Source organism: Dermochelys coriacea, chromosome 5 (assembly GCF_009764565.3).
Source record: "Dermochelys coriacea isolate rDerCor1 chromosome 5, rDerCor1.pri.v4, whole genome shotgun sequence".
NCBI lineage: Eukaryota > Metazoa > Chordata > Testudines > Dermochelyidae > Dermochelys > Dermochelys coriacea.
Genome location: NC_050072.1, coordinates 133,873,025 through 133,886,337, shown reverse-complemented (window position 1 = coordinate 133,886,337; position 13,313 = coordinate 133,873,025). Strand labels below are relative to the sequence as shown.

The following is a 13,313-nucleotide window of genomic DNA, read 5'->3' as shown; positions in this document are numbered from 1 at the left end:
CCTAACTATATAAGCAAGACATCTAGGAAAGCTATTGGAGTGAGAACACCATCAAAGTGCAACTATCATGTTTAATAAGAAACAATCACCTACTGAAGGGGAAGAAATGCCAACTAAATAAGAGAGACTACCTAAAAAGACTCATTGGCTGGGGAAAGAAACAATGTCTGTACTGAGACCATTTTGTTATTTAAAATATTTAACTATAATGGGAGAAAGAGGAAAAACAAATCTAAAACAAGCAGAGAAAGAAACTAGGATTGATTAATAGGAAAGAAAATGTTTTCCTCTTTTGTGTTTTATGTTTTCTTTCACTTGACCAGAAATTGGGACATTAATGAGAATGCAGTGAAACTTCATTCTGTGAGAGAAAATCCTGCATTTGAGGAGACAACAGACACTAGAACAGTCACTTATACTGTGATTACATCTCTGATTATGTCTCATGTATTGTGTTGTTCAGAGTGATAACATTTGGTTCATTACCTTTCTTCAATCCTGCTCTTCCTTAGCTAAATAGCTTCCATGGTTCCCTGTCCATATAAAATGAGCTTAAAGTAGTACTGATGATGCTAGTCAACCAAACATAAATCAGAGCTTTAAACATAGTGAGTTTGAACACTAACATTTAAATCTAGCACTAGTAGTAGAATGCAACTACCATTCGGGATATCAAAGTTTGAGACTCCAGCTCCATTTGTCACTTCTGAGCTGGCATAATTTGGGAAATCTGCTGGGTTGGAAACACCTACGGCTCTTCTCTAGTAAGGTTTTCAGAAAAAAGAAAAGGAGTACTTGTGGCACCTTAGAGACTAACAAATTTATTTGAGCATAAGCTTTCGTGAGCTACAGCTCACTTTACTCACAAAAGCTTATGCTCAAATAAATTTGTTAGTCTCTAAGGTGCCACAAGTACTCCTTTTCTTTTTGCGAATACAGACTTGCACAGCTGCTACTCTGAAACCTAAGGTTTTCAGATACTTTGTAAATTGGATTCTATTCTGGCACTAACACCACCATACAATCAAACTCAGCAGTGTCTGATTTCATAAGTAAAGGATTTCTCTAGTTGGCATAGTGGTCTGAGCTCAGGATGGGGAGTCAAATTCTAATCTCATCTGTTCTACCTACTCACTATGTTTTAGGTAATTTAAGCATGTCAAAAAAGAAAAGGAGGACCTGTGTCACCTTAGAGACTAACAAATTTATTTGAGCAGAAGCTTTCGTGGGCTACAGCTCACTTCATCGGATGCATGTCAGCTTTATTATAACAGTTGTAAATTATCCCCCTGCCCAATGTATTCTGAGAGGATTTTTTTTTTTAAATCTTATTCTTCTTAAGCATCATGGGCGATCAGACACTGGACAGGGAGGGCTAGGGCTCTGAGGTAGCACTGAGCATTCTCTCAGGTGCTTGGCTGGCTGGATTTTGCTCACATAGTCAGGGTCTAACTGATCATCATATATGGAGTCAGGAAAGAATTTCCCACCAAGATCAGATTAGCAGTGACCGGGGGTGTGGGGATGTCACCTTCCTCTGCGGACTATGGGTGTGGGTCACTTGCCAAAATTATCCGGCCATATTTCACTTAATCCCTGCCATTGTAGGGGCCTCAGACATTGATGCACTCTCCCATTCTCTGCCTGAGGCATGCAACAGTCTAGTTTCCTGTGGACTGTAATACTTGGGTCTCATTTTGATCACCGGTTACTGTGCAGGTATGGGTGGTGGCTCGTGATCTAGAGGTGGTCAGACTAGATTTGTGGTTTTCAAACTTTTTTTTATTTGCAGACCCCTAAAAAATTTCACATGGAGGTGTAAACCCCTTTGGAAATCTTAGACATAGTCTGCAGACCCCCAGGAGTCCATGAACCACAGATTGAAAAGCACTGGACTAGATGATCTAATGGTCCCTTTTTGCCTTAAATTCTATGTTCTGAGGAATTCTATGTTCTGGGGAATAGTTAATCTTTGAAAAGCACGTTGAGCTTATTTAGGATCGCCAATCCTCCTGGTTTGGCCAGGTTTCTCCCAGAACTGGGCTCGATATTCCAGAGGCAACTAAAGCTAAACCTGGAGACTTTAAGCCACTAAAAGTCCGGCAGCACAGCAGGGCTAAGGCTGACACCGTACCTGCCTTGGTTCCACGCCACTCCTGGAAGAAGCTGGCATGTCCAGCGGCTCCTAGGAAGTGGTGCGGCCAGGGGGTCTCTGCGCACCACATCAAGCGGCAACTCCGCGGCTCCCATTGGCTGGGAACAGGGAACCATGGCCAATGGGAGCTGAGGGGGCAGTGCTTACAGGCAGGGGCAGTGTACAGAGCCGCCTGGCTGCCCGGGAGCTGTTGCCGGACACGCTGCTGCTTCTAGAACCCATTTGAGGTAAGTGCCAGCCAGTTGGAGCCTGAAGCCCAAACCCCCTCCCAGAGCCTGCACCCCAACCCCCTGCCCCAGGTCAGAACCCCTCCACCACCCAAATCCCCTCCAGAGCCTGCACCCCAACCCCAGGTCAGAACCCCCTCCACCACCCAAACTCCCTCCCAGAGCCTGCACCCCAAACCCCCTGCCCCAGGTCACAATCCCCTCCCGCACCCAAACCCCCTCCCAGAGCCTGCACCACAAACCCCCTGCCCCAGGTCACAACCCCTCCACCACCCACACCCCATCCCAGAGCCTGCACCCCCAAACCCCTGCCCCAGGTCACAACCCCTCCACCACCCAAACCCCCTCCAAGAGCCTGCACCCCAACCCCTGCCCCAGGTCACAACCCCTCCACCACCCAAACCCCATCCCAGAGCCTGTACCCCAAACCCCCTGCCCCAGGTCACAACCCCTCCCGCACCCAAACCCCATCCCAGAGCCTGTACCCCAAACCCCCTGCCCCAGGTCACAACCCCTCCACCACCCAAACCCCCTCCCAGAGCCTGTACCCCAACCCCCCTGCCCCAGGTCACAACCCCTCCACCACCCAAACCCCCTCCCAGAGCCTGTACCCCAACCCCCCTGCCCCAGGTCACAACCCCTCCACCACCCAAACCCCCTCCCAGAGCCTGTACCCCAACCCCTGCCCCAGGTCACAACCCCTCCACCACCCAAACCCCTCCCAGAGCCTGCACCCCAACCCCCTGCCCCAGGTCACAACCCCTCCCGCACCCAAACCTCCTCCCAGAGCCTGCACCCCAACCCCCTGCCCCAGGTCACAACCCCTCCCGCACCCAAACCTCCTCCCAGAGCCTGCACCCCAACCCCCTGCCCCAGGTCACAACCCCTCCCGCACCCAAACCCCATCCCAGAGCCTGTACCCCAAACCCCCTGCCCCAGGTCACAACCCCTCCACCACCCAAACCCCCTCCCAGAGCCTGCACCCCAACCCCCTGCCCCAGGTCACAACCCCTCCACCACCAAACCCCCTCCCAGAGCCTGCACCCCAACCCCCTGCCCCAGGTCACAACCCCTCCCGCACCCAACCCCCTCCCAGAGCCTGCACCCCAACCCCCTGCCCCAGGTCACAACCCCTCCCGCACCCCAAACTCCCTCCCAGTCCCGGCACCCCAACCCCTGCCCCAGGTCACAACCCCTCCACCACCCAAACCCCCTCCCAGAGCCTGCACCCCAACCCCCTGCCCCAGGTCACAACCCCTCCCGCACCCAAACCCCCTCCCAGAGCCTGCACCCCAAACCCCCTGCCCCAGGTCACAACCCCTCCACCACCCACACCCCATCCCAGAGCCTGCACCCCAAACCCCTGCCCCAGGTCACAACCCCTCCACCACCCAAACCCCCTCCCAGAGCCTGCACCCCAACCCCTGCCCCAGGTCACAACCCCTCCACCACCCAAACCCCATCCCAGAGCCTGTACCCCAAACCCCCTGCCCCAGGTCACAACTCCTCCCGCACCCAAACCCCATCCCAGAGCCTGTACCCCAAACCCCCTGCCCCAGGTCACAACCCCTCCACCACCCAAACCCCCTCCCAGAGCCTGTACCCCAACCCCCCTGCCCAGGTCACAACCCCTCCACCACCCAAACCCCCTCCCAGAGCCTGTACCCCCAACCCCCCTGCCCCAGGTCACAACCCCTCCACCACCCAAACCCCCTCCCAGAGCCTGTACCCCAACCCCCCTGCCCCAGGTCACAACCCCTCCACCACCCAAACCCCCTCCCAGAGCCTGTACCCCAACCCCTGCCCCAGGTCACAACCCCTCCACCACCCAAACCCCCTCCCAGAGCCTGCACCCCAACCCCCTGCCCCAGGTCACAACCCCTCCCGCACCCAAACCTCCTCCCAGAGCCTGCACCCCAACCCCCTGCCCCAGGTCACAACCCCTCCCGCACCCAAACCTCCTCCCAGAGCCTGTACCCCAAACCCCCTGCCCCAGGTCACAACCCCTCCACCACCCAAACCCCCTCCCAGAGCCTGCACCCCAACCCCTGCCCCAGGTCACAACCCCTCCACCACCCAAACCCCCTCCCAGAGCCTGCACCCCAACCCCTGCCCCAGGTCACAACCCCTCCACCACCCAAACCCCCTCCCAGAGCCTGCACCCCAACCCCCTGCCCCAGGTCACAACCCCTCCCGCACCCAAACCTCCTCCCAGAGCCTGCACCCCAACCCCCTGCCCCAGGTCACAACCCCTCCCGCACCCAAACCCCATCCCAGAGCCTGTACCCCAAACCCCCTGCCCCAGGTCACAACCCCTCCACCACCCAAACCCCCTCCCAGAGCCTGCACCCCAACCCCCTGCCCCAGGTCACAACCCCTCCCGCACCCAAACCCCCTCCCAGAGCCTGCACCCCAACCCCCTGCCCCAGGTCACAACCCCTCCCGCACCCAAACCCCCTCCCAGAGCCTGCACCCCAACCCCTGCCCCAGGTCACAACCCCTCCACCATCCAAACCCCCTCCCAGAGCCTGCACCCCAACCCCCTGCCCCAGGTCACAACCCCTCCACCACCCAAACCCCCTCCCAGAGCCTGTACCCCAACCCCTGCCCCAGGTCACAACCCCTCCACCACCCAAACCCCCTCCCAGAGCCTGCACCCCAACCCCCTGCCCCAGGTCACAACCCCTCCCGCACCCAAACCCCCTCCAAGAGCCTGCACCCCAACCCCTGCCCCAGGTCACAACCCCTCCACCACCCAAACCCCATCCCAGAGCCTGTACCCCCAAACCCCCTGCCCCAGGTCACAACCCCTCCCGCACCCAAACCCCATCCCAGAGCCTGCACCCCAACCCCTGCCCCAGGTCACAACCCCTCCCGCACCCAAACCCCCTCCCAGAGCCTGCACCCCAACCCCTGCCCGAGGTCACAACCCCTCCACCACCCAAACCCCATCCCAGAGCCTGCACCCCAACCCCTGCCCCAGGTCACAACCCCTCCACCACCCAAACCCCCTCCCAGAGCCTGCACCCCAACCCCCTGCCCCAGGTCACAACCCCTCCCGCACCCAAACCCCCTCCCAGAGCCTGCACCCCAAACCCCCTGCCCCAGGTCACAACCCCTCCACCACCCACACCCCCTCCCAGAGCCTGCACCCCAAACCCCTGCCCCAGGTCACAACCCCTCCACCACCCAAACCCCCTCCCAGAGCCTGCACCCCAACCCCTGCCCCAGGTCACAACCCCTCCACCACCCAAACCCCCATCCCAGAGCCTGTACCCCAAACCCCCTGCCCCAGGTCACAACCCCTCCCGCACCCAAACCCATCCCAGAGCCTGTACCCCAAACCCCCTGCCCCAGGTCACAACCCCTCCACCACCCAAACCCCCTCCCAGAGCCTGTACCCCAACCCCCCTGCCCCAGGTCACAACCCCTCCACCACCCAAACCCCCTCCCAGAGCCTGTACCCCCAACCCCCCTGCCCCAGGTCACAACCCCTCCACCACCCAAAACCCCCTCCCAGAGCCTGTACCCCAAACCCCCTGCCCCAGGTCACAACCCCTCTACCACCCAAACCCCCTCCCAGAGCCTGTACCCCCAACCCCCCTGCCCCAGGTCACAACCCCTCCACCACCCAAACCCCCTCCCAGAGCCTGTACCCCAACCCCTGCCCCAGGTCACAACCCCTCCACCACCCAAACCCCCTCCCAGAGCCTGCACCCCAACCCCCTGCCCCAGGTCACAACCCCTCCCGCACCCAAACCTCCTCCCAGAGCCTGCACCCCAACCCCCTGCCCCAGGTCACAACCCCTCCCGCACCCAAACCCCATCCCAGAGCCTGTACCCCAAACCCCCTGCCCCAGGTCACAACCCCTCCACCACCCAAACCCCCTCCCAGAGCCTGCACCCCAACCCCCTGCCCCAGGTCACAACTCCTCCCGCACCCAAACCCCCTCCCAGAGCCTGCACCCCAACCCCTGCCCCAGGTCACAACCCCTCCACCACCCAAACCCCCTCCCAGAGCCTGTACCCCAACCCCTGCCCCAGGTCACAATCCCTCCACCACCCAAACCCCCTCCCAGAGCCTGTACCCCAACCCCTGCCCCAGGTCACAATCCCTCCACCACCCACACCCCCTCCCAGAGCCTGCACCCCACCCCTGCCCCAGGTCACAACCCCTCCACCACCCAAACCCCCTCCCAGAGCCTGCACCCCAACCCCTGCCCCAGGTCACAACCCCTCCACCACCCAAACCCCCCTCCAGAGCCTGCACCCCAACCCCTGCCCCAGGTCACAACCCCTCCACCACCCAAACCCCCTCCCAGAGCCTGCACCCCAACCCCCTGCCCCAGGTCACAACCCCTCCCGCACCCAAACCTCCTCCCAGAGCCTGCACCCCAACCCCCTGCCCCAGGTCACAACCCCTCCCGCACCCAAACCCCATCCCAGAGCCTGTACCCCAAACCCCCTGCCCCAGGTCACAACCCCTCCCGCACCCAAACCCCCTCCCAGAGCCTGCACCCCAACCCCCTGCCCCAGGTCACAACCCCTCCACCACCCAAACCCCCTCCCAGAGCCTGCACCCCAACCCCCTGCCCCAGGTCACAACCCCTCCCGCACCCAACCCCCTCCCAGAGCCTGCACCCCAACCCCCTGCCCCAGGTCACAACCCCTCCCGCACCCAAACCCCCTCCCAGAGCCTGCACCCCAACCCCTGCCCCAGGTCACAACCCCTCCACCATCCAAACCCCCTCCCAGAGCCTGCACCCCAACCCCCTGCCCCAGGTCACAACCCCTCCACCACCCAAACCCCCTCCCAGAGCCTGTACCCCAACCCCTGCCCCAGGTCACAACCCCTCCACCACCCAAACCCCCTCCCAGAGCCTGCACCCCAACCCCCTGCCCCAGGTCACAACCCCTCCCGCACCCAAACCCCCTCCAAGAGCCTGCACCCCAACCCCTGCCCCAGGTCACAACCCCTCCACCACCCAAACCCCATCCCAGAGCCTGTACCCCAAACCCCCTGCCCCAGGTCACAATCCCTCCCGCACCCAAACCCCATCCCAGAGCCTGCACCCCAACCCCTGCCCCAGGTCACAACCCCTCCCGCACCCAAACCCCCTCCCAGAGCCTGCACCCCAACCCCTGCCCGAGGTCACAACCCCTCCACCACCCAAACCCCATCCCAGAGCCTGCACCCCAACCCCCTGCCCCAGGTCACAACCCCTCCACCACCCAAACCCCCTCCCAGAGCCTGCACCCCAACCCCCTGCCCCAGGTCACAACCCCACCCGCACCCAAACCCCCTCCCAGAGCCTGCACCCCAAACCCCCTGCCCCAGGTCACAACCCCTCCACCACCCACACCCCCTCCCAGAGCCTGCACCCCAAACCCCTGCCCCAGGTCACAACCCCTCCACCACCCAAACCCCCTCCCAGAGCCTGCACCCCAAACCCCTGCCCCAGGTCACAACCCCTCCACCACCCAAACCCCATCCCAGAGCCTGTACCCCAAACCCCCTGCCCCAGGTCACAACCCCTCCCGCACCCAAACCCCATCCCAGAGCCTGTACCCCAAACCCCCTGCCCCAGGTCACAACCCCTCCACCACCCAAACCCCCTCCCAGAGCCTGTACCCCAACCCCCCTGCCCCAGGTCACAACCCCTCCACCACCCAAACCCCCTCCCAGAGCCTGTACCCCAACCCCCCTGCCCAGGTCACAACCCCTCCACCACCCAAACCCCCTCCCAGAGCCTGTACCCCAACCCCCCTGCCCCAGGTCACAACCCCTCTACCACCCAAACCCCCTCCCAGAGCCTGTACCCCAACCCCCCTGCCCCAGGTCACAACCCCTCCACCACCCAAACCCCCTCCCAGAGCCTGTACCCCAACCCCTGCCCCAGGTCACAACCCCTCCACCACCCAAACCCCCTCCCAGAGCCTGCACCCCAACCCCCTGCCCCAGGTCACAACCCCTCCCGCACCCAAACCTCCTCCCAGAGCCTGCACCCCAACCCCCTGCCCCAGGTCACAACCCCTCCCGCACCCAAACCCCATCCCAGAGCCTGTACCCCAAACCCCCTGCCCCAGGTCACAACCCCTCCACCACCCAAACCCCCTCCCAGAGCCTGCACCCCAACCCCCTGCCCCAGGTCACAACTCCTCCCGCACCCAAACCCCCTCCCAGAGCCTGCACCCCAACCCCCTGCCCCAGGTCACAACCCCTCCACCACCCAAACCCCCTCCCAGAGCCTGTACCCCAACCCCTGCCCCAGGTCACAATCCCTCCACCACCCAAACCCCCTCCCAGAGCCTGTACCCCAACCCCTGCCCCAGGTCACAATCCCTCCACCACCCACACCCCCCTCCCAGAGCCTGCACCCCAACCCCTGCCCCAGGTCACAACCCCTCCACCACCCAAACCCCCTCCCAGAGCCTGCACCCCAACCCCTGCCCCAGGTCACAACCCCTCCACCACCCAAACCCCCTCCCAGAGCCTGCACCCCAACCCCTGCCCCAGGTCACAACCCCTCCACCACCCAAACCCCCTCCCAGAGCCTGCACCCCAACCCCCTGCCCCAGGTCACAACCCCTCCCGCACCCAAACCTCCTCCCAGAGCCTGCACCCCAACCCCCTGCCCCAGGTCACAACCCCTCCCGCACCCAAACCCCATCCCAGAGCCTGTACCCCAAACCCCCTGCCCCAGGTCACAACCCCTCCACCACCCAAACCCCCTCCCAGAGCCTGCACCCCAACCCCCTGCCCCAGGTCACAACCCCTCCCCCACCCAAACCCCCTCCCAGAGCCTGCACCCCAACCCCCTGCCCCAGGTCACAACCCCTCCCGCACCCAAACCCCCTCCCAGAGCCTGCACCCCAACCCCTGCCCCAGGTCACAACCCCTCCACCACCCAAACCCCCTCCCAGAGCCTGCACCCCAACCCCCTGCCCCAGGTCACAACCCCTCCACCACCCAAACCCCCTCCCAGAGCCTGCCCCCCCAACCCCCGCCCCAGGTCACAACCCCTCCACCACCCAAACCCCCCTCCCAGAGCCTGCACCCCAACCCCCTGCCCCAGGTCACAACCCCTCCCGCACCCAAACCCCCTCCAAGAGCCTGCACCCCAACCCCTGCCCCAGGTCACAACCCCTCCACCACCCAAACCCCATCCCAGAGCCTGTACCCCAAACCCCCTGCCCCAGGTCACAATCCCTCCCGCACCCAAACCCCATCCCAGAGCCTGCACCCCAACCCCTGCCCCAGGTCACAACCCCTCCCGCACCCAAACCCCCTCCCAGAGCCTGCACCCCAACCCCTGCCCGAGGTCACAACCCCTCCACCACCCAAACCCCATCCCAGAGCCTGCACCCCAACCCCTGCCCCAGGTCACAACCCCTCCACCACCCAAACCCCCTCCCAGAGCCTGCACCCCAACCCCCTGCCCCAGGTCACAACCCCACCCGCACCCAAACCCCCTCCCAGAGCCTGCACCCCAAACCCCTGCCCCAGGTCACAACCCCTCCACCACCCAAACCCCCTCCCAGAGCCTGCACCCCAACCCCTGCCCCAGGTCACAACCCCTCCACCACCCAAACCCCATCCCAGAGCCTGTACCCCAAACCCCCTGCCCCAGGTCACAACCCCTCCCGCACCCAAACCCCCTCCCAGAGCCTGTACCCCAACCCCCCTGCCCCAGGTCACAACCCCTCCACCACCCAAACCCCCTCCCAGAGCCTGTACCCCCAACCCCCCCTGCCCCAGGTCACAACCCCTCCACCACCCAAACCCCCTCCCAGAGCCTGTACCCCAACCCCCTGCCCCAGGTCACAACCCCTCCACCACCCAAACCCCCTCCAAGAGCCTGCACCCCAACCCCTGCCCCAGGTCACAACCCCTCCACCACCCAAACCCCCTCCCAGAGCCTGTACCCCAAACCCCCTGCCCCAGGTCACAACCCCTCCCGCACCCAAACCCCATCCCAGAGCCTGCACCCCAAACCCCCTGCCCCAGGTCACAACCCCTCCACCACCCAAACCCCCTCCCAGAGCCTGCACCACAAACCCCCTGCCCCAGGTCACAACCCCTCCCGCACCCAAACCCCCTCCCAGAGCCTGCACCCCAAACCCCCTGCCCCAGGTCACAATCCCTCCACCACCCACACCCCATCCCAGAGCCTGCACCCCAACCCCCTGCCCCAGGTCACAACCCCTCCCGCACCCAAACCCCATCCCAGAGCCTGTACCCCAAACCCCCTGCCCCAGGTCACAACCCCTCCTGCACCCAAACCCCCTCCCAGAGCCTGCACCACAAACCCCCTGCCCCAGGTCACAACCCCTCCCGCACCCAAACCCCCTCCCAGAGCCTGCACCCCAACCCCCTGCCCCAGGTCACAACCCCTCCCGCACCCAAACCCCCTCCCAGAGCCTGTACCCCAAACCCCCTGCCCCAGGTCACAACCCCTCCACCACCCAAACCCCCTCCCAGAGCCTGCACCCCAAGCCCTGGCGCAGCGCGGGGAAGGCGGGGAGGGAGGGGAGAGCGGGGGGGCAGAGGGACGCTGGGGAATGGGGCTCTGTGAGTGGGCAGCTGGCAGCGCTAAGCGGGGGGGTCGCGGTCCCCGCCCTTCGCTTCCTTTGGTTCCGTTCCGGCCCCTACTGAGCGCTTGGGCGGGGGCGGGTGGCGCGTTTCCGCCCTCAGGCGACGCGCCGCGCTCCTAACAGCCCCGCCCTGCGCCCTGCGCCCAGCCCCGCGGCCTCCCCGAGCCCCCCACGCCAGCAGAGGAGGCCGCCGCGGGGAGGGCGCTTCGCTGCCGGCAGGCCGCAGAGCCCGGATCGGGGCCGGGAGGGAGCGCGCGGTGGGTCTCCCGAAGCTACCGGGGGCCCTAGGCCGCCCCCGTTCCCCGCCAACTGACCGGGCCCGAGCCGTCGCTGGGAGCCCACGGGGCGCCGGCCCCCCCCCACTCCGGCCCCCGTGGGGCTTGGGCAGCGCCGCAGGCCGCCGTTCCGTTACCTTGGCTGCCGCTGCGTCCGCCAGGGGGCGTGGTTTGCAGCCGCCAAGCTGGGGGCCTGCGGCGGGGTCGCCTGCGCATGCGCCGGGAGGGGCGCGGGGCCGGTGCTGCGCGCTGCGCTCGGCTGCCTGCGCGTGCGGCCCGGCGGCCCCTCCCCCCGCGCCTCAGCCGGCAGGGAGGCGAGCGCGGCCGCCGGTGGTTCCTGATGGGCCGGCTGCGGGTGCGGCCTGCGGGAGGCCCGGGGCGAGCTGGCCTCCGAAACCTTTCCCTCGAGCGAGCCCCGCGCGCGGCCCCTGTGCCCGCAGCGCGGAGACGGGGGGGGGAGTCGTCCGTCCGTCCGCCCGTCCGTTCTGCGAGTTGAGCCGCACAATTCGTCTCCGAAGCCCCCCAAACAACGGCGTCCCGTGGGCCAGCCTCTGTCCGCTGCTGCTCGGCGGGGCGGGGGCGGGAGGTCTCCAAGCAGCGCCGGCGGCAGCGGCTTTTTGCCCGCGAAAGCGTGGCTGGGCTGGCGCGTTGGAGCAGCCCCCGGGCGCCCGGCCTCCCGCCGCGCCCCCCCGGCCGGGCCTGCAGGCCCCCGGGCTCTGGCTGGAGCGCTCCTGGTAATTCCCCTCCAGGAGCGGCGCGGGCTGGCTGCGTCCCAGCTGGGGCGCCGCGGCGCCCGTGTGGATGCCCTGGGCGGGTAGCGCGCTCTGAGCCGCCTCCACAAGTGTCCCGGGCCGCCTGTTCCAGGCATCAGCTGGGCTCCTCCGCCCTGCCCTCAGGTGCCCAGTTGTCAGACCCGCCCTTCCCGTTCTCTGCGGACTTTGAAAGTCCCCTTCCTGTTCGCTCAGCAAAGCTTTCCAAGGAACCGCCTCCCCCCGCCAGGCGATCCCCAGGAGGGAGCAAGGGGGAGGTGCTGGCCCTCAGCAGCGTTTGGGGGAGAAAGCTGTCCAGCCCCAGCTGCGCTCCAGCCATAGGAATTATATCAAGGGACATGATGGGAAAGGGCCATGACCAGGACACACTGCAGTGCAGGAATAAAGTGAGGGAGCTGCAGCATGGCTACTGCAAAGCCTGCAAGGTGACCAGCTGCTCAAGTGCTGCCCCCTCAAACTGCCATTTCTTCAAAGAGCTGGACACAATACTTGAGGGTGACCCCCACCTCCACTCCAAGTACCCCCCTGGACACTTCAGCGCCCTGTTCAACAAGGCAGGAGGGAGACACCCTGGCATCCCTAGCTGCATGCAGCCAGGAGCTGTTTTCAAGCCAGGAGGATGGTAGCCAGGCACAGTGGCCAGTGCTTGGGGAAGGACAAACACCGGAGGAGGTTCCGCATAAGCAGCTTTTTTTTGGGGGGGGGGGGGAAGGAAGTTGTTTGGTGTGGGCTCTTGGGGCAAAGGCTGCATGCATGCCTAGAGGCGGAATAGGGCTGTGATGTGCTCTCACATTGTGGTAAGCAGCCTCAGTGATCTCTTCAAAGGTCTCATGCAGAAGCTGGGCAAGCCGCTTACCCAGGTTCCTTGGGAGAGCTACTGTGCTTGTCTCAATCAGGCTAACGTCCACTCTACTGTGCCATAAGGGGCAGAGGGACCATTGCTGCACACAGGCAAGCTGCATAGGGGCCAGGGCAGAAGCTGCATTGTAGTAGAAGACCCTCCCTTGCTTTCCAGGTCACCCTCAGCAGCAAGATAGCTTTCAGGACAAACTCCTGTGGAAAATGTGGGGATAGTGTTCAGTACAGGGTGAGAGCCAACAACTGCAGGAGGCCCAAGGCACAGAACCCTAGAGGACAGTACAGCCAGGAAACAATCAGTTGCCCTTGCCCCTGTACTTACTCACCATTTTGGGGCTCCTGGGTGTTGTGTGCTTGCTTTGGGATGGGCAAATTCTGCCATTGTGTAGACTGCTTGTCTTTAAGTACGGGCAAATCATTGTGCTGGCTGGTG

The 13,313-nt window shown here is 63.6% G+C and overlaps 1 protein-coding gene across 6 annotated transcripts in view; it reads right to left on the bottom strand.

Moving 5' to 3' along the window:
* The window catches only part of FKTN (fukutin), a 45,830-nt gene extending 34,316 nt beyond the window's left edge, over positions 1-11,514 (bottom strand). For 3 of the 6 annotated variants that reach the window (XM_038401977.2, XM_038401980.2, XM_043515346.1), the window contains exon 1: positions 11,390-11,512. The gene's annotated coding sequence lies outside the window, so the exon portion shown is untranslated. Of the gene's footprint in view, positions 1-2,134; positions 2,405-11,291; positions 11,334-11,389 lie in introns of those variants that run through there. The other 3 variants (XM_043515347.1, XM_038401978.2, XM_038401979.2) reach the window with 3 other exon arrangements.
* Positions 11,515-13,313: the final 1,799 nt, after the last annotated feature.